This window comes from Chiloscyllium plagiosum, unplaced genomic scaffold (assembly GCF_037043375.1).
Source record: "Chiloscyllium plagiosum isolate Xiang-an unplaced genomic scaffold, Cpla_swu_hap1 HiC_scaffold_46, whole genome shotgun sequence".
NCBI lineage: Eukaryota > Metazoa > Chordata > Chondrichthyes > Orectolobiformes > Hemiscylliidae > Chiloscyllium > Chiloscyllium plagiosum.
In genome coordinates this window covers 6,195,462-6,217,610 of record NW_028270184.1, presented here as the reverse complement: position 1 = coordinate 6,217,610, position 22,149 = coordinate 6,195,462, and the positions used below count along the sequence as shown (strand labels likewise).

At 43.5% G+C, this 22,149-nt stretch overlaps 1 protein-coding gene across 3 annotated transcripts in view; it reads left to right on the top strand.

Annotated features, from left to right (window-relative positions):
- Positions 1-11,005: 11,005 nt before the first annotated feature.
- The window catches only part of frmd8 (FERM domain containing 8), a 33,208-nt gene continuing 22,064 nt past the window's right edge, over positions 11,006-22,149 (top strand). The window contains exon 1 of one of the 3 annotated variants that reach the window (XM_043682672.2): positions 11,006-11,110. The gene's annotated coding sequence lies outside the window, so the exon portion shown is untranslated. Of the gene's footprint in view, positions 11,115-22,013; positions 22,033-22,149 lie in introns of those variants that run through there. The other 2 variants (XM_043682673.2, XM_087983768.1) reach the window with 2 other exon arrangements.

Genomic DNA, 22,149 nt, shown 5'->3' with positions numbered 1-22,149 from the left:
TCCTGGTTGTTATTATTTGTTGGCTTTAATCCAAAATATCTCAGCTGGGGCTGTCAGGAGCAATGGTTGTTAAGTCTTTGGTTCAGTTTCCCTCTATGTGGGTCACTGCATCAAGATGGCATATGTCTGTGCAAATGTCTATGCATGAGTGATTGTACATATAAGTTTGAACTAATGTGAACTAAAACCAAATAAACGTATTAAGCTGCTGAAGTTTCTTTGTCCTTTCTCTCCTCATATTAGGCTACTGGCCATGCCCTGATATCTCACGCAGGCATGCAGAGTCCCTAGCACAGTATCAAGCCATTTAGCCAAACAGGGCAATGCTGGTGTTGAATTTGACCTTGAGTTTACGTATTGGATACTTGATACCAGATTTTCCGCCCAGAGCCATTCCTCAATTTATGTTCACTGTTCAGCATGTGGCAAAATCTCAGAGGGATTCACTGGCACAGTGTTGACATCATGACTTTTCGTCCTGATCAAATTGTCAGCACCCTTCAGCAACAGTCCACAATAGATGGGCTGTTCACAGGAGGACTGGGTTCACAAGAGGTCCAGGCTCACAGGAGGACCGCTTTGCCCTCATCAATTTTCTTGGTTACTTTCTCAAGAAACACAAATCCCCCCACCCCCTCCAACCATGCTGACTATCTTTAATCATTCCTTGCCTCTCCAAATGCATATAAATCCTATAATTTGCAATCACTTCCAACAACACCCCACCAAAGTCAGACTCACAGGTCTATAGTTCCCAGGCTTCTCCTTACATCCCTTCTTAAACAAGGACATAGCATCAACCACTCTCCAGTCATCCAGCACCTCACCCATAGTTACAGATGATACAAATATTTTTGCGAGAGGCCCCACAATCACCTCCCTAACTTCCCACAACTTCCTGAGATACACTCGACAGGGTCCCGGAGATTTATTCACCTTTATGTTTATTGGCACTTCCTCTTCTGTAATACGCTTCTTGAACATAAAGAAACCCCACCATTAGCTATCCTCCATTTTGTGCCTTTATTTCAGATATCCTGCATCTGCAGCACATTCCACGTTTTCTTGGCATCTTTCTTGGCGTGCTTTGCGACCGCTCTGACAGTGCGACTTAAGCTGTTGTCGGAGCCACTCACACTGTGACATCCATGTGTTTAAAAATAGCAAATGGAGAGCATAATGCCAGGGTTTCAGGGAATGCATCATAAATTATTCATCAATTTGTCCAATTCCTGCCTCATTCTAATGATTTACAATGTGCTATTAAGATCCTATTTGGGGAAAGGACGCTGCATATTTTATTCTGGTGAATAGCGTAATTATCATGCTTCAAGGAAGAAGGTGGTTTATTTGATGAAGTCAGGATCATCGTAGTGGGGGTCCGATAGGGAGAATAATTCACTGGAATATTTTCAGAAATCACAAAATGAATGGTGGAACAACAGCATAGAAGCTAATAGTGCAAAAGAAAGAATTTCTCCTTAAACACTCATTTGTTCGAACAATGACATGGAAGTGTGAACCATTTACATGACACATTGCAGTAAGTCACCCAGTCTCTTTTGACATATGATAAAAAGCCTCTGTTTCTCCATTAGCTCAGAATGTGAGGAAAATATCCCTGCTCCTTGGAAAGTACCTTGGGATTTTGTTTTAGGTTCATATATAAGAGTGATGTGGAATAGATTTAAGATCTCATCCATTGAAAGCACCTCCCAACTGAAGCACTCCCTTATTACTGCACTGCATTGTCAACCTGGATAATGTACCCAGGTCTTTGGAGTGGAGCTCAAACCTTTCTGTCCGCCGAGGGGACAGGGCTATCACTCAGCCAAGACTGACACACACTAATTAATCTCTGGAGCAGGTCTCAGTTCCTGACTATTTTGGGTTGCAGGTGGACCAAAATTAATTTCCTCCCTATTATATATGTGGAATTCTGGCATATGTTGAAATAGGTCACGTTTTAAATCAAAATAAACTGCAGATTTTAGTGACAATCCATAATTTTGGTTTTGCTTGTTTGTAACATCTGGGAGAATGGAGGGAATGACAGTGGGGCACAAATGGGGCCCCTTGGGTATCATTCCCTGCTTTCAGGAGAATGTCCGCAACCAGTTAGGTAGAAAAAGTCTACGGCAGGATGGGGAGAGGGGCTGCAATAGTGGGGGAGTTGGGGGTGGGGCGGGTAATTGGAGGTGGACAGATGCTGCAACTGGATTGAGAAGGTGATGATCGGGGAGGAAAGAGAGAGGAGTAGTGGAAGGTTGGGGATTTGAAGAGGTTGGTGATCAGTGTTGAGGTTGGATGGAAAGGTGAGCAGTCCTTCTCCTGTTCCAACATTACAATCCTCATAAAGGCACCACTTTGTGGAGCTAGCAGCTTCCACGTTTCTTTCACTGTCAACATTCCTTGAAGGCATTTGTATCATCTGATCAGTTTTGAACAAAGTTCTGGTCTGTAACATCCAATTCCTAATGTGCAGTTACAACCAGGAGCAGGGGGTTTGGTCCCTTGAGGCTCTTTCACCATTCAATAAGATCACAGCTGCTCTGATAACTCTACATTCCCAACTCCCTGAAAACATTCCATCCTCTTGCTTATTAAGAACCCATCTATTGCTGTGTTAAAAATATTCAAGGACTCCGCTACCACAGCCTTTCGAAGAAGAAACTTCTGAACACTTGCAATCCTCTGGGAAAAACATTCACCTCAACTCTGTCTTAAATGGGCAATCCCTTGTCATTAAACTGTGATTGTCCCACAAAGGAAACATTGTCTTCACATCCAGCCTGTGAGTCTACTTGGTATCCTATATGTTCCAATCAAATCACCTTTGGCTCTTCTAAACTCTAGCAGGCATAAGCCTAGAGTCAAGAAGTGTGGCGCTGGAAAAGCACAGCAGGTCCCGCATCAGGAAGGGTTTATGCCCGAAACGTCAATTTTCCTGTTCCTCGGATGCTGCCTGACCTGCTGTGCTTTTCCAGTGCCACACTTTTTGGCCCTGATCTCCAGCATCTGCATCCTCACCTTTTCCAGGTATAAGCCTAGCCTGTCCAACCTATCCTTGTAAGACAATTCCCCCATTCCTGTTATTAGTTTATAAACCATTAAACTCAGGACTCTAGGTGTGGTCTCACCAATGTCCGGAATAGCAAGTGTATAACTCTCCCACTTTTGTATTCAATTCTCCACACAACAACATATAACAGAATTCTAGCTTTCCTAATCAACCTTTTGCAATTCATACATGAGGGAACCCCTGGGATAGCCATACATCAGTAATCAATTTTAAATCGGGTTGTGACAGAGCAAGTGGAAATCTGATTTAAATGCACAAATTGAGTTTCATACCTCTCCCCATATATAAGATAGGTTGGCAATGTAGTCCCCAAAGTTAACTCTTTAACATGCTCCACCCACTGTCAGTCCCAGCAAACTATCATGGGAGTGTTCATATCAAGGTCAGTGTTTCTGCAGATCTACCCACCTGAAGGCATCTGCATTGCCTGATTCTTCACTTTTGAACAAAGTTCTGGTCTGTAACATCCAAATCCTTTAGAGTTCCCTTAATAGCAAACCCATATATCACCTCAGAACCATCTCTCTCCAAGTGATAGTGTGGACAATTTTCACAATCACACTTTATAATTCAAAGTCCTCATCACTTTGATTATTTTGGTCTCTCTCTCTGTACCTTTGATATCTGCAACATCGACTTCTGTCTCTGCAGTTACCAAAAAGGTACTTTTGAGTACATTCAGGTCAATGATTTATAACCTGGCATCTGTACTAATGCAGTATCTCACCTCAATATAGAACACTTCATTAAGTTCCAACATCTGAGTTACTTTGCTCTGTGCCTTGGAGCACTGGTGTGGTTCTTGGTAACTGGCAGGCCCTTAAGGGGTGAAAATTAGTTGGGTTGGGGAAGAGGAGGAGGTGAGATTATCCAGTTGATCTGACAAAGTGAGTCAGCTTTTACTTTAGTCAGGCCAGCCTGGACTTGTCACAGTAAATTAAGGAGAGGTCCTGTGAGAATAAACAATCAATTCCAGAAAATCCCCAGGGGAACAGTTATGCTAGAACCAAACACACCACAGCCTAATGAAGAATGGCAGTTTGACAATTACCACAAACATGCAGATTAGAAGCAGGAGTAAGCCAATCATCCCGCTCAAGCCTGCTGCATCACTTAATAAAGTCAAGGCTGATTTGTTTGTCATTCAAATTCCACATTCCCATCTGTCCCCAAGTTCCTCTGATTCCCTTGCAAAGTAAGAATTTAGCTGAAAATGTGTTGCTGGAAAAGCGCAGCAGGTCAGGCAGCATCCAAGGAGCAGGAGAATCGACATTTCGGGCATGAGCCCTTCTTCAGGAATGAGGAGAGTGTGGGCTCATGCCCGAAACGTCGATTCTCCTGCTCCTTGGATGCTGCCTGACCTGCTGCACTTTTCCAGCAACACATTTTCAGCTCTGATCTCCAGCATCTGCAGTCCTCACTTTCTCCTAAAAGTAATAATTTAGCCTTAAAAATATTCAGTGACCACCTACTGAGACTATAAAACATAATAGAAGATGTGGTTGAAAAGTGTGGCTCTGGAAAAGCATAGCATGTCAGGCAGCATCCGAGGAGCAGGAGAGTCAACGGTTCGGGCATAATCTCTTCAGCGGGAATGATGTAGGTCATTCAGCGCATTGAGTCTACTCAGCCATTCAATGACATCATGGCTGATTTGATAATCCTCAACTCCATTCTCCTCTGAATTGCAGGGCTATGGTTAAGAGCATAGTGGTGTGAGATTAATCTTTCAAAGAGTCAGCATAGACACAATGGGGCTGAGTGGGATTCCTCTGTGCTAAACCATTCTGTAATTCTACGTCAAGGTTCCTCACAATGTTTTGTCACAATATTCCCGATTGTTCAATGTCAGAAATATTTGTGCCAAGCATGTCCTTAGAGTGTCTCTTCAATCACTTGCTCTTGTTCATTTTGCCTATTGCTGGAAGCAATGTGTGTAACATTGCTGTGTTCACCCTGTTCACAGCTCCAGTAACGTGAGATTTGCCTTTGTAGTGATGATGATTTACACAAATATATCTTCCTATCCAGCAAATCTGTGAAAGCATCACAAAGCACCTTCAACTGAGGCTGTTCCCATCCAAAATGATGTTCACAGCATAACATGAAAAGGCTTTGGCCATGAAATATTTTGATGGGTGGCAAAGGTGCTATACAAATTCAAGTTTTCTTTCCTTTCACCAGCACGGATACAGTTTGACTGAGCACCACCTAAGAACCTCGTCTTCCTGCATCATGGTCTTGAATTGTTCATTCCTTCTTGAACTCAGAAAAGTGAAGGCTAACATGCTGGGATTCCTGGAGGAAACTGAGATTTCACCTGGATGTTGCAGTCTTGAAATGACAATGAAGCTTTAATAAATTATTTTTACTCAATCTATTTGGCCAACCTTTGAAGCAGATGGGACTTTGAACCCAGACTCTCTGGCCCAAAAATGGGGACACTCCGACCTTGCCACAAGACCGAACTGGGTGATGGGGGAGCTTGTATGTGAGTGTTCCAGGTATAGTTTTGTGTTCACAGCTCCATGAATATTGTGACAAAACATTGTGAGGACGTAGAATAACAGAATGGTTTAGCACAGAGGAATTCCACTCAGCCCCATTGTGTCTGGGTAGTTCCAATGCAATCAATTTAGTCAATTCAATCAAGATATTTTTGAAATAGTAGCGCTTTTGTTAAACAGAAGTGTAAATGTTGACATATATGATCACAAACAGGTTCAAGATGGTTCCAATACTCCCTAGCAGTGCTAAGATGGATTCGTATTTGCAAACCCAGTGATTCAGGTAGCCCCTGAAGAAGTTTCCATTTTAATTGCAAGCCATGTCAGCTTTAATAGTTTCTGGTGAAAGAGAGTAAAGTTATCTCCACTTTCCAATACATTACACAACAGGGGAAGAAAAAAAGGGAAATGACTCAACTGCCAAATCGGTCTTTGTCCCTCTTTTGGCAAAGGCTGGAGGAAAACAAGGGAGTAACTTTCCAGTGAATTAAAAGCAAAATATCACAGATGCTGGAGATCTGAAATAAAAATAGGAAGTGCTCAGCGTGTCTGGCAGCGCCTCTGGAGAGAGAAACAGAGTTAACATTTTGTGTCCAAATGACTCTTCTTTGAAACTCAGGGACTCAAAATGTTAACTTTGCTTCTCTCCTCGTAGGTGCTTCCAGACATATTGAGTTTCTCCAACTCTTGCTGCCTTTCTTATCCAAGTCACTTTCCAGAACCTCCCCTCAACTCAAATGTTATAGCTTCAACATAGGGTTTAATGAAGTATTTCTGCTTAAGTGCTGTTGCAATGCATCTTGTAGATGGTTCACACTGCTGCTCCTGTGTGTTGGTGGTGGAGTGGGTGAACGTTTGTGGATGTGGTGAAATCAAATCGACTGCTTTGCTCTGGTTATTCTTGAGTTACAAGTGTTGTTCGAGTCACATGTATGCAGGCAAGAGTGGAGTATTTCATCAAATTCCTGACGTGTTTCTTGTAGATGGTGAACATGAAAGACCTCAAATAGTACAACAACAAAGGATAAGAATTTATCCTCAGTGTCCCTTAATTAACATATAAAAATACTATCTGGCTGTTATCACTTTTGTTTTTAGATTAGATTAGAATCCCAACAGTGTAGAAACAGGCCCCTCGGCTCAACAAGTCCACACCGACCCTCCGAAGAGTAACCCATCCAGAACCATTTCCCTTTGACCAATGCACCTAACACAACGGGGCAATTTAGAATGGCCAATTCACTGTCACCTGTACATCTTTGGACTGTGGGGGCTAAACCACAGCACCCAGAGGAAAGCCACGCAGACAGTATGCAAACTCCACACAGACAGTCACCCAAGGCCAGAATTGAACCTGGGTCCCTGGTAACATGAGGCAGCAGTGCTAACCACTGAGCCACCGCGTGGGAACTTTTTGTACTGCTGTGTTTGCTTATGTCTTTTAATTGCTTGCACTGCAACAGAGGCTACACCTCAAAATAGGTAATTAATTGGCAAAAATCTGGGGGAAGTGATCACCCATTGCCTAATTCAAAATTGTTTGATCAATAGCTCTTAGTATGTGAAAATTGACACAATGCATCTGTTTGGTCCCAGAGCCGCTAATACCTTCCCTAGTTGCTGTGCAGGCAAAGATTTCCAGTTTTACAAAGGCCCGTAACACAAAAGCCTCTGGAAAGGTGACAATGCAAATGGAGCAAATCAACTAGGAATCAAAGGTTTAAAACATGAACAGATCAATCATGACCTTATTGAAAGGTGGAGCAAGCCCAAGTGGTCAAATTATCAACTTCTGCTCCTAACTCATACCCTCTTATTTGCTGTATGCATGTACATGAGCTGACATCAGGACATGTAAGGGTCATACTATACTAGAGATGAGAATGGTTTCCTTTCACCTGTACTGTCCATGATTACCATGTAGCCCTTTTTTTTCCAAAGGGGAGTGAGTTATTTTCTTTTGTTCAATGTGTACTGGTACTGGCAGTACACATGGCGAAATTACAAGCTAGGGGAGAGGGAGTGTGAAATATTCTGTTTTACCCAGTAAAGTGTACAAATACAGAAGAAGATGCAAATATCACTGTAGCATACTTGACCTGTACAGTAACAGATCACCACAAGTTCTACCTTTTTCGCTCCCATGTGCTGCACAGGTACAGAAGACACTGAGACTCACAGCCCCATATAAAGGAGCGAATTCTACACTTTTACCTGCACCATACAGTACTTGTACATAAGCTAATACAGAGGTACCAACATTCTGTATTACAGTATGTCCTGTTTGTTGCGTAATAAATACTTTTTAAAAATTACCCCCTTTAATAAATACGTTATAACATTAGAAAGAAAGCAGCTGGCGGGATCACCAATTGCTGAATTCCCTCTCATACTTGGAGCAGACCTTATAGAAATTTCTAATAGGCAATGAAATGTTGCAGTTGTTTCAGTGTAAGTAAATAATAAATTTTGTTCTGACTACTAACAGATATAACTATATCACATACAGCAGGCTTACCTCACAATGCAACAATAGAAGAATGTCTTTAGGATTGAAACAAAGCAGCCTATGTTCAGAAATATATTCAGTTATGACAATGTAAGGACAGTGCTAGCTGGTGTATTCCTGCTGTTTTCAGTATACTAAAATAATTTTCCACGGGGATTTCTAATCGGAATACAGCATATTTAATCAACCATCAAATCACTTCTGGTTTTGTATACAGGAGGTAGTGAGACCTGCAGGTGTTTAAAATTTGCGATCAGCTGTGAAAATGATCCCAGCACACATAGGCATGACAGCAGACAGCAGCGTTTTTTTTTGCTTGAGAGTTCTGGTTCTGAGGTTGTGCTCTGTTGTAAATGGTTTTGGTGATAACACTTTAGCATATGTTGAATGCAATCTAGTGCACCCCTCAGGGCAGACTCACACCCCACAAACAAGTGTGTATAATTAGCAGTCAGCTTTCCCACGCAGCAACATCAATATCCCAATATAAAGGCAAACACTGTGGATGCTAGAAATCCGCAATAAAAACTGAAATAGCTGAGTATTTCCTGCACTTTCTAATATGGACATTATGTCCAGTCAGTCTTTCTTCAAAGGTCTCAGAAATCCCTAAACCTCCACTGGAAACTATTTTGATTATAAGATAGGGTAGGCATTCACTGGTGGGTCTCTGATTATCCAGCAGATTCCTTGCTTTAAAACACAGCACATTTCCAAAAGTTATGGAAAGAGAGAGAGAAATGAGGGGCAAGAAAGAAAAGGAGACAGAGAAGCAGGCAGTCTTTCGTCAAAACACACGACTGATCTGAGAGCAGCTCAAGGCAAGTCACGTGGTGATGCTCCTGATCTGGTTTATTTTTAGATTCCCTACAGTGTGGAAACAGGCCCTTCGGCCCAACCAGTCCACGCCGACCCTCCAAAGAGTAACCCGCCCAGACCAATGCACCTAACACTATGGACAATTTAACATGGCCAATTCACCTGACCTGCACAGGTCTTTGTGACTGTGGGAGGAAACCCACGCAAACACAGGGAGAATGTGCAAACTCCACACAGTCACCCAAGGCTGGATTTGAACCTGGGATCCTGGTGCTGTGAGGCAGCAGTGCTGACCACTGAGCCACTGTGCCACCCCTATTCTAAGTGTAGCTAGCTCAAAAGAAAGTTAAAAGTCACATGACACCAGGTTATAGTCCAACAGATTTATTTGGAAGCACTAGCTTTCGAAGCACCACTCCTTCATCAGGTGGTTGTGGAGTACACAATTGTAAGACACAGAGTTTATAGCAAAAGTTTACAGTGTGATGTAACTGAAATTATACATTGAAAAATACCTTGATTGTGAAGTCTCTCATCTGTTAGAATGACCATGTTAGTTTCACTTCTTTCATATGTAAATCACAAAACATTTTTTATAAATTACATTCTCAGGTGAACTTTAATAATTGGTGTCAGCCCAGCTAATGTGTTGAAGGTATTAGCCCCCTGTGTGCTGCTGTCTGTGCCATAATGTTTAGACTGATTCTAATCTAAAAAATGTATCAAATCAACACTATCATTAGTGAACCTATGCAGGTTGCTTCAGTTTTTAAAAAATTCATTCACAGGACTAGGGTGTCGCTGCCCATCACCAATTGGCCAGAGGGCAGTTAAGAGTCACCCACATTACAATGGGTTTGGAGTCACATTTAGGCCAGACTGGGAAGGATAGCAGATCAACTGTGACAACACATCTATCCTGGGACAGGCTAAGCAAAGGCATGCCAGAGAATTCCTAGAGGCCTGGCACTCCAACCACAACGCCATAAACAAACACATAGATCTCGATACCATCTATCAACCCCTCAGAAAACGAACAGGAAATGACATCACCACAAACCCCAGGAACCCCATCCAGGAGAAAGATATAAATAGAAAGCAGGAGACAACAGCTTCGCTTCACTTGGAGGTTGCCACTGATGATGTTACCTAGCCAGGTAATGAACGTCTGGATATCAAACCTACAGCTCAGTGAGCAAACCTACACCGTGGAGTTTAGAATATTGAAACAGACAAGATTTTTAGAGGACTGGACAGAATAAATGCAGAGAGGTTGTTTCCCTTGTGACGAAAAGGGCAAAATCTCAGATTGAGGAATCAAAAATACAAATTGCTGGAAAAGCTCAGCAGGACTGGCAGCATCTGTGCAGAGAAATTAAAGTTAACGTTTCAGGTGGAATGACCCCTCCCCAGATGGAGGGTTCACCTCATTGAAGTTGGAGATTAGCAGAAATTTCCATTTTCTCAGAGGATAATCAGCGGATGTGGTTGCTGCAGGGACTATTAAAGTTGGGTCATTGAGTATATTCAAGGCTGAGATTTTTCATCCTGATGGGAATCAAGGCGGGAGGGGAAAGCAGGAAAGCGGAGTTAAGGATGGTCAGGTCAGCTATGATCTCATTAAATGGCAGACCACACTCAATGGACTGAATGGTCTAGTTTCTGCTGCCTGGCTTGCTGTGTTCTTCCAGCCTCCTGCCTGTCTACTTTGGATTCCAGCATCAGCAGTTTTTTTTTGTCTCTAACATATTTTGTATACATCCCATGGTCTACCCTACCAAGTGTGTATAAGGATGGCGATGGTGAGGAATAGCAAAGCCAATCCCTTTGTCCCTCCATCCAGGACACCTCTTGCGCACTTTCTTTGCAGATGGCAGTTACTGAGGGGGGTGAAAAAAGGCGCGAATTTGGCAGGAGACTGGGGGAGGGCGTGACGCCTGTCAATGGAGTTGCCTGAGGGCGCATGCGCCGTAAGGAGCAAACGCCGCCCAGAAGACTACAACTCCCGGCGAACGTTGCGCGGGGAGACGCGGCGAGGTCGGGGGAAGGCGCTCGCGGTCTCTGCGCAGGCGCAGAGGCCGGCCGACCGACCGGAGAGTTGGTTGGTGTTTGTTGTCGACTGAGAGTCCGGGCTGAGGCGGGAGGTAACGTGTAAAGAGGGGCCTTGGGTCCGAGCGGCCCAGGTCTGCGCTCGTAAGTATGTCTACTTTTGTTTTTGAGAAAAATGGTGCACTTTGGTAGCTTTCAGGCCCGGGTTGGATTTGAACCTGTGAGTGTGAGGTAAGGTTGGAAAGTGACCGTCGACCCTTAGGAGGACCAACCCAACCCAACCCAACCCAACCTCTTGGCCTCTTCTTTTTTTTTCCTTCTTCCTCCCCTTTCGCCCCCCCAGTATGGCCTGGGCCTTGAGGTTCATGATGGTGAGTTAAAAATCACATAGCACCACAAGTTATAGCCCAACCGGTTTATTTGGAAGTACTAGCTTTCCTAGCTCTGCTCCTCTGTCAAGTAGCAAATGGGATAGGATCATAAGGCATAGAATTTATGGCAAAAGATCATAGTCCTATACATTGTGTCCTATGATCCTATTCTACCAGCTACCTGATGGAGCAGCGCTCTCAAAGTGTGTACTTCTAAATATACCTGTTGGACTATAACCTGGTGTTGTGATTTTTTTTTAAACTTCGACCACCCAGTCCAACACCAGCACCTCCACATTATGATATTGGGGGGGGGGCATGGACATGAAGAAGCTTTTCCGCTTGGTACAGAGAGTGTAAATATAAGGGAAAGTGCAGGTGATTTTGAGGCAGAGGTTTATCGTCCACTGTGTGGTGTGTGTCTTCCAATTCCGTGCCAGAAAGGGTGACAAGGGCAGACACCATTGCAAACTTTAAGCTGTATTTAGGTAATCCCTTCAACTGACATAGCCCCCTCCCACTCTGCCGAGGACGTGGAGGTCCTGGGCCTCCTTCACCGCCGCTCCCTCACCACCAGACGCCTGGAGGAAGAACACCTCATCTTCTGCCTCGGAACACTTCAACCCCAGGGCATCAATGTGCACTTCGACAGTTTCCTCATTTCCCCTTCCCCCACCTCACCCTAGTTCCAAACTTCCAGCTCAGCACTGTCCCCATGACTTGTCCTACTTGCCTATCTTCGCCTATCATCTTTTCCACCAATCCAATCCACCCTCCCCCTGCCCTATCACCTTCATCCCCTCCCCCACTCACCTATTGTACTCTATGCTACTTTCTCCCCACCCCCACCCTCTAGCTTATCTCTCCATGCTTCAGGCTCTCTGCCTTTATTCCTGATGAAGGGCTTTTGCCCGAAACGTCGATTTTACTGCTCCTTGGATGCTGTCTGAACTGCTGTGCTCTTCCAGCACCACTAATCCAGAATCTGGTTTCCAGAATCTGCAGTCATTGTTTTTACATAGCACCCACAAGGCCAAGTGCTGGAAAGTGGGACTTGTGGAGGTAGGTGCTTGATAACTAGTCTGAATGTAATGTACCAAAAGGCCAGTATCTGCAGTAATTTGCTCCTGCCATTTTTTTAAAAATGCTGTATGCAACCTGATAAATATATCTAGAATCATGGGGTTTCTCATTTGCTTGCAAGTGTTGAACCTAAAGCTTGTCAGAGAGAGACAAGAAGTTGCAGAACTAGGAACAGAAAGGTGAGGGGATTGGAGAAAGGACACCAATTTATACAGCATGACAAAGTTTGTTTTCCTATTTTGATAGTAGGGGAGTGCTGACCTGTGATTCCAGCTTCAGATTTGCTGCATAAAAACAGAAAGAACTATGGGTGCTCTATAAATCAGACATAAAAACAAATTGCTGGAAAAGCTCAGCAGTTCTGACAGCATTTGTGAAGAGAAATTGGAGTTAATGTTTCTGAATGGGTTCCAAGGAAGGGCCGCTAGACGTTAACCCTGATTTCTCTTCACGTTGGCTGCTGGACCTGCTGAGCTTTTCCAGCAATTTCTGTTTTTGTTTCACAATTGTAGTCTTTTGGTAGTTATTTATTTTCCAAAATGGATTCCGGTCGGGTAATCAGGTTGTCTCCTGTTCTTTGTGTGTCTTTTGCTTTTGAAGGTAAGCTTATTTTTGAGGCAAGACCAATTTTCCACTTTTTATTTGTTTCAGATTTCTCATGTTTGTAGTACTTTTGTTCTTTGTGCTGATTTTGGCCTTTCCCTGATCTTCATGGCCAAACTGTTTTGACAGGTTCCTGTGGCAGCAGTGAAGATGGCCAAAAAGTAAAGCAGGGAAAGATTTTTTAATTTACATTAGTTATTTGACCATAAATATCCAATTCGAAATGTTGTAAGCACTTTTTTAAAAAAAAAGTTTATTTCACATTTCTACTATATTGCCTGTTTTGAATTGAAACCTAATCTCTGCAATTTGTTACCACATTCTTGCCTTTTCCCTAATCTCCCTCCTCCTACCTCAGCAATTTTCGTGTTTACTTAATGCCTCAGGTTATTTGTTGAGTGAAATCACTCAGCAATATCACTTTCTCTGCATTTCCGTTTTTCCCTCTCTTCCCCTTTTCTGTTTATTGCATTTGTTTATCTCTGAAGAAGGGCATGAGTCAGATGCTGTGTTTGCTGCTGATTTTGTCAGATCTGCTGTATCTCTTTGCTACTCATGTAAAAACAATTCGGCCTGGTTCCTGAGGCAGGAATGGAGACAGCCAAATAAAAGCAGTGAATTGGAGATTTTTCTTTTACACAAGGGGTTGCTTGGATATGGCATGTCTTTCCACAAACAGCTGTGGGTGCAGAAATGCTCAGCTTTTAAAAGTGAATAAATATTTGAGAAAGGAAAAAATCATTACTTGTGTGCAAAGGGCAGGGTAATGGGACCAATTAGGCTACTATGTTGAATGACTTAATATGCTGTCAAATTATCTTTTAAACGGTAACTTGCAGTTATATTGTGCCTTTTGTGTCTTTGAAATACTTTACGCAGTATAGGTTAACTTATGAAATGTGATGATTTGTTGGTTTGTGGCTGAATGAGCTAACAAACATAGAGAACATTGTCTCCCCTAGTTTGTAGAACGATGAATTAGTGATATTTATTACTAGATGGTTAAACCAGTGACCGAGGTAATGTTTTGTAAACTGGGTTTAAAAGTCCCATGGCGGATGGCAGAATTTGAATTTCAAAAAAAAGGAATTGAGAATAATGATGACCAGGAATCCATTGTCAATTGTTAGGAGCAAAAACCCATCTGGTTCACTAATGTCCTTTTAGGGAGGGAAATCTGCTATCCTTCCCAGTCTGGCCTACATGTAAAGTGGGTGACTCTTAACTGCCCTCTGGGCAATTAGTGATGGGCAGCGACGCCCTCACCCTATGAATGAATTTAAAAAAAACTGAAGCAACCTGCATAGGTTCACTAATGATAGTGTTGTTTTGAGGTAGAAGCTTAAGTCATAGGAAATCTAGATTGTCTTCTGATTATGGGATGGTAGCTTTGAGATCCACCTGAATTGATCCATTTTAAGTTTTTTATTATTTTAGGAAAAGCAAATCTGTAAATCTGTTTGCACCTCATTTAGAGTTTATGATTAGCCCACCACTTAGTATGCAGATGGAAACGCAATTTGGTAACGTGCAACATCCATAAGTTTATACTGAGGCACAGCTTTGGAGATGGGCTGTGTCGCATCTGTGGCCTATTCTGAACCTGTACAGTAAGGGCTACTCTTGTCATGTGGTAATTCAAAGAATGCCATTCAAAACCTGGAGTTTTTGACAAGGAACTTATCAGTGATGTCCCGTGCTTTCAATTCCTTGATCTGAAGGATGCCTCCTTAGGAGGCTTGCTTTATTTGGGGACATGGGTTGAAGGGTGGCAGTAGGTGTATTGAACAGGTGCTCATGGAGTGAGTAAGTGAGGTGCAACCTGGATGGTTTCAACCAGCTTGTGGATGTGTGTGTGTGTGGGGGCAGGAGGTCAGTTGAAGGGTGTGGAACAAAGGGTTTTAATGTTCATTGTTATGTTTCAGTTGCATTTCAACAAGATGACTTTCCAGATGGGTGCACAGTACTCTGCTGTGGAGTACAATAGCCCAAATGCTGAGGTTGAATATATTAGCAGTTCCCTGTATAGATCCATCAACTTTGATTCTCAGATTGTTTCAGGTTTTGATCTTTTCTGTTTTCTTCAGATGTTGAGGTGAGCAAGGCCCTAACTAGAGTTACTTCCAAGCATGTTAGACTGGACTATTGTTTTAGTTCTGACCATCCATGTAGACATATAATTCGTTTTTGGCGCTGGCCTTATTTTAAGGTGGAACAGACTAGATATGATTTTGGAGGTATTCTTTGTGCAATAGTGTGCTGTAGTAGTCTATCTGCACTGTAAAGTCTTTGGTTGGGATCTAGTCTGGATTGTACAAGGATGGAGCTTGACTGTCCTCTCTGAAGTGCTTCATTTACAGCCTTCCTTAAATGAGGAGATTAGTACTGGGCACAGTGCTTGAGGAACAACTTTTTCACACAGAAGGTGGTGCGTGTACGGATTAAGCTGCCAGAGGTGGTGGTAGAAGCTGGTACAATTACAATATTTGAAAAGCATCTGGGTGGGTATATGAATAGGAAGGATTTAGTGGTATGGGCCAAATACTGGCCAATGGGACCAGATTCGTTTAGAATATCTGGTCAGCATGGATGAGTTGGATCCCACCACCAAACCATCATCTCCCAGACCATCCATAACCTCATCACCTCAGGAGATCTCCCATCCACCGCCTCCAACCTCATAGTCCCACAACCCCGCACCGTCCGTTTCTACTTCTTGCCCAAAATCCACAAACCTGACTGCCCTGGCCGACCCATTGTCTCAGTCTGCTCCTGCCCAACCAAACTCATCTCTGCATACTTCGACACGGTCCTGTCCCCCTTAGTCCAAGAACTCTCCACTTACGTTCAGGACACCACCCACGCCCTCCACCTCCTCCATGATTTTCGCTTCCTTAGCCCCCAATGCCTTATCTTCACCATGGACATCCAGTCCCTATACACATCCATCCCCCATCACGAAGGCCCCAAAGCTCTCCGCTTCTTTCTTTCCCGCCGACCCAACCAATACCCTTCCACTGACACCCTCCTTCGACTGACTGACCTGGTCCTCACTCTTAACAACTTCTCCTTCCAATCCTCCCACTTTCTCCAAACCCAAGGAGTAGCCATGGGCACCTGCATGGGCCCCAGCTATGCCTGCCTCTTGGGATATGTGGAACAGTCCCATCTTCAGCAGCTACACTGACCCCACCCCCTACCTTTTCCTCCACTACATCGATGATTGTATTGGCGCTACCTCATGCTCCCACGAGGAGGTTGAACAGTTTATCCACTTTACTAACATCTTCACCCCGACCTCAAATTTATCTGGACCGTCTCAGACTCCTCCCTCCCCTTCCTAGACCCCTCCATTTCTATCCCGGGTGACCGACTCAACACGGACATTTACTACAAACCGACAGACTGCCACAGCTACCAAGGTTACACCTCCTTCCACCCTGCCCCTTGTAAAAACGCCATCCCATATTCCCAATTCCTTCGCCTCTGCCACACCTGCTCCCAAGAGCTCCAATTCCACTACCGAACAGCCCAAATGGCCTCCTTCAAAGACCGCAATTTCCCCTCCGACGTGGTCGAGGATGCTCTCCACCACATCTCCTCCACTTCCCGCTCCCTCACCCTTGAACCCCGCCTCTCCAATCGCCACCAGAACAGAACCCCACTGGTCCTCACCTACCACCCCACCAACCTCCATATACAGCGTATCATCCGCCGTCATTTCCACCACCTCCAAACAGATGCCACCACCAGGGATATATTTCCCTCCCCACCCCTATCAGCGTTCCGGAGAGCCACTTCCTCCGTGACTCCCTCGTCAGGTCCGCACCCCCCACCAACCCAACCTCCACTCTTGGCACCTTCCCCTTCAACCGCAAGAAATGCAAAACTTGCGCCCTCGCCTCCCTCCATGGCCCCAATTGATCCTTCCATATCCGTCGCAAATTCACCTGCAGCTCCACAAACATCATTTACGGTATCCGCTGCACCCCGATGTGGTCTCCTCTACATTGGGGAGACAGGCTGCCTACTTGCGGAACATTTCAGGGAACACCTATGGGACACCCACACCAACCAACCCAACCGCCCCGTGGCTGAACACTTTAATTCCCCCTCCCACTCCGCCAAGGACATGCAGGTCCTTGGCCTCCTCCATCGCCAGACCCTGGCCACACGACGCCTGGAGGAAGAGTGCCTCATCTTCTGCCTAGGAACCCTCCAACCACACGGGATGAATGTAGATTTCTCCAGCTTCCTCACTTCTCCTCCCCCCCCCACCTTATCTCAGTCCCAACCCCCAGATTCAGCACTGCCCTCTTGACCTGCAATCTTCTTCCCAACCTCTCCACCCCACCCCCTCTCTGGCCTATCACCCTCACCCTCACCTCCTTCCACCAATGGTATTCCCAGCGCCCCTCCCCCAAATCTCCCCCTCCGCCCCCCCCGCCTTTCATCTTGGCCCGCTTGGCACACCAGCCTCATTCCTGAAGAAGTGCTCATGTCCGAAATGTCTATTCTCCTGCTCCTCGGATGCTGCCTGGCCTGCTGTGCTTTTCCAGCACTACACTTTCCAACTCTGGTCTCCAGCATCTGCAGTCCTCACTTTCTCAAAGGGTCTGTTTCCTTGTACATCTCAGACTGGTAGTTCAGATGTTGTCATCACCATAAATGAACTAGCGAGGTGTGTTACAAAAAGAACATCATCTGATGAAGAGTCATCAGACTCAATGTTAATTCTGCTTTCTTCCCATGGTTGCTTCCAGACCTTCTCAGTTTCTCCAGCAATTTCTATATTTGTTTCAGAACTGCACTTCTTTGTGTTTTTTTAGCGAGCTGTGTTATTAAAAGATTTGTGTGTTGAATAGGGTTGAGACTAGCGCCGAGCCTTGTGGTAAGGGTAAATAAGATAATACTTTACCATCTCATTTGAAGGATGGCACATCTTTTAGCCTAAAAACTTGCTGTTGCTTTTGCAACAAAGCTGGAAGTGCAGAATGGCATCAGACAAAAAAAAAGTACTTATAGTTAAAACAGATTAAGCTCCCACTTAAATATTGGCCAGTGTTTTGCTACTTCAGATATTAATTGGCATGCATAACTAACATTTGCAGCTTTTCTTTTCGCTTTTCAAATGTGTCCCAATTCTTTAGGTGTTGCATATCTACCATTTCTCAGAAGTTTATGAATCTACCAATTCTCTCTGGTTGTGAGGATTTATGTGGTTTTATTGGCACGGGCTAACTCATTCTGAATCACCCCTACCCGGAAGAATGTTGATTTGACGGTCTGCAATACATTTTATGGCTTTTAATGAGGTGTGACAAAGAAAACTCAAGCGAACAGTTAACTGTCTTTGTAGCAAGCTCCCTTATATCACATGGAAAATGTTAATGCATTTATTTTTAAGTTGAAGTGAATTCCTTATTTTTACTTTCCTGAAACATAATGTGAGCTCAATATACTGGCAATTAGAAGCACTTAAGCAACTGCATCTCCATTCTGCTAGACACAACAGGGATCCTAACGTCAGTGATTGGTGCAACTTCATCTGTTTGGTGCTTAGTTTGCATGAGTCTGTGATTCTGCTGTGATAAGTAATGGCCTGGTGATGCGAACATAATAGCTCCACTTGGCTCAGCATCAGACCCTGGAATGCTGATAGTTAATTATCTAGATGTGATGGTGTCAGGTCCGTCCTTTCTTAACCTGTTGCTTAACCTACATTGAGGACACAGTAAGCAGGAGACTGGCAGATATAAAGCACTATGGCATTGTTCTTTCTCCTGTACTGTCGCAGAACCCAAAGATTAATCAGATTTTTACTTATCCTCTGGCTTGGATCGGATGTTGTCAGCTTTGGGAAATGATCTGTGATATCTGGTGTTCGCTTCCTTTGCTTGTCTTCCTTATTTTCCATTCATTATGCCACAACCTTAAGGTTTTCATACAGGTGGTGCACTTGTCGGTCCCTGAAAATTATCTCTCAACTTGTTTTTAAAGAGAGTGTGCTCTTCAGGAGATTGATTTTCCCCCCCCTACAAGTTCATAGGCAAAGGAATACCTGGTTGCTGGACTGGTAACCTTGAGTCCTGGATTAATGATCCAGACAGGGCAGAACCTATCATGGCAACTGAGGAGTTTAAATTCAGATAGTTTTCCTCAGTCTGAAGCAGCCCATATCTGTGTGCAGTAAACTGGATGACATCCAAGCTTGGGCTGATAGATGGCATGTAACATTCACACAAGACCAGTATCAGGCAATGACCTTTTCTAGAAAGAGACAATCTAATCATTCCTTTTAATATTTAGTGGTATTACTAATAATACTGGTATTGCTAGATTGCTGAATCCCCTGCTGTCAACATCCTGGGAGTTACCGATGACCAGAAATTGAACTTGACCAACTGCAAATACCATGGCAATTCTGGAGTGAGTAACTCATCTCTTACTTCCCAAAACTTGTCCACCATCTACAAGGCACAAGTCAGGACTACACTGGACTACTGGGTGCTTTTGGAGCTGCACTAAGGAAATAACAGTCCACATGATTGGCACCCCATCAACCACTTTGAGCATTCAGTTGCTTCACTGACTTTGTGACAGCAGTGAGCACCATCTGCAAGATCTATCTCACGTCTGCTGCTTTGACAGCACCTTCCAAACCTGCAATCTCAAACACCTAGAAGTGCAAGGGCAGTAGACACATCTGCAAATTTTCCTCCAAACCATGCACCATCCTGAATTGGGATTATGTTGTCATTTCTTCACTTCTCAATGTTCAAAATACTGGAACTCCATTTTCTCACAGCACTCTAGATGTACAGTACCTACATCCCAAAGACTGCAGCAGTTTGAGGTAGTTAACTAGCACAGTCTCAAAGACAGTTGGAAATAGTCGATGAGCACTGACCTAACCAGTAATACCCACACCATTGAATTAATAAAAATAAAAGGAAAATCTAAATTTTAAATAGGAATGCATATTCATTATAGTTGTCATCTAGCTAGTGAATTTTTATATGAAACCACTTGGTTGACTAACATCCTTTTATGGCTTGCATCCCATGACCAGTCTGAAATGGCTGAGCAAGTCTCTTATTTGTACTAGGATGGGAGATTAATGCTGGCTTAGCCAGCAATACCACAACCCATGAGTGATTTATGAAAACCACCACCAGGGGATTATACACTACTTTTAATCATCACAGTAGGCCATTTGTTTAACAGTGAGAGATTTGTAAATTGCTGATGAACCCAGTATGACTGGGATTACATGAGCATCTCGAGGTTTTGCTTATTTGTGGATTTGGCGAGTGACGTGGTTGGTGGAGAGGTGGAGTAGAATTTGGTGGCTTGGAAGCTCAACGTAGCAGGATCCCTCAAAACTGCTGAAGAGAATTGCAGGGAGGAATAATGCAGATTTTTAAAATTATGGAATAACACAAAAATGTAATCCTGTGCCTGGTTAGCCAAAGAATTATGAAATGAAACTTCAGTTGAACAAAACATGATATTGTGGATATCAAAGATTATAAATAACAAAAATAATAAAGAAACTCCGCAGGACTGACAGTATCTTTGGGGAGAGAAAATGTTAACAAGTCCAATATGACTCTTTGGTGCAAAATCTCAATTTGGTTAGGTGAGGCTTACTGATACTTGATCAGTACAGGCTCTTATCGTTTCCACATCCCATTTAAGTGTTCTTTTTCCCTTGATTGCTCAAGTCTGATCTTTTACGTTCTACTGCTTTCTATTTCTCTACAATTTGTGATCTTTTTTTTCCCCAAAGGTCCAATACTGTCTGCAATGAGAATGCCATTTAGATGAGAGAAAACACTTGAAGTTTACCACTTTGAACTAGTTCATAAATTCATTACATGCTGTGTTACTTCTTTGATCTGTTGCAACTACTATGTCTGAATCATTCTGCACCGATAAGATGAATTCTGAGATGATCTCTATTTCTCTGCCAAACAGAGCCAACTGTGAGGGATGTTTGTCGAAGCTCATAGTCACTTTCTAACAGTGTTGCATGATCATCTTGCATTTGCCTGAATTCAATGGAGCAATCAGAAGAGTTGTCTTGATTGCCCCAGGAGAATTAGGATTTAGTCTTTTCAAAGTGTTGCACTGTAGGAACTCTCTGCCTGCCCACCCAACCTATTCAGGTGCATTGTTGCTGCCTTTCTGCCTCACTCAGACATTCAACATCAGGGCAGAAGTAGGCCATTTCCCCCTCCAATAAGACCTGTTTCTTCAGAATTTTGCATTTCCTTCTCCAACTGATCTTTGATTCCCTTGCCAAACAAGAATTTATCTACCACTGCCTTAAAAAATATTCAACAACCCTGTATCCACTACCTTCTGAGGCAGTTTGAGGTTTGTACAGCTGTGAAACAGAGGGAAAATAAAAATTTTCATCTTTATCCTGAAAGAACAGCCTCTAATTTTAAATCAGTGAGCCCTGGATTCAACTGCAAGGAGAAACGCGAGTTCCATATCTACCTTGTCAAGACCATTCCGACTATTGTGCATTTCAATAAAATCTAACCACCACATGCTCTTTTAAAGTCCAGTGGAAAGTGAGATTATGGTGTTGAGATAAGAGGATCACCAATGATTGTATTGAATAACAGAGCAGGCTCGAATGGCCTACTGCTCACTCCTAGGAAACAAGACCAACCTGTCCAACCCACTCTCCTAAGACAACTTGTATATCTTGGGAACGTTACAACATTGCATGTCAAGCCTGTGCTTTGATTATGACAGAGAGGAGTTGGCAAAGGAGCTCGTTCATGTCCATGCAGGAAGAAGGGAGGGACACTAGTGCTGTTGAAGTTTAATTTACTCCCTGGAATGCAAATAAAGCATTGCAACCCAATTGATCAGGTTCTTTATAATCAAACATGGTTCAAAGGGACATGGAGCAGTAACTCTGCTGGGAACCATAATTGATAGGAACTAGTTGTTAGCAGCATAGTAACTTTTATCGCCATAGTGAAGTAGGTTAGTTTAAATTTGCTTTGAGAGTCAGGAATCCAAAACATCTTCCTACAGTAGCTAGAGAGTGATTGAAACCCTCGGTTTAATGCAAGCGTGTTTCTGATACTGGATTTCTTTCTT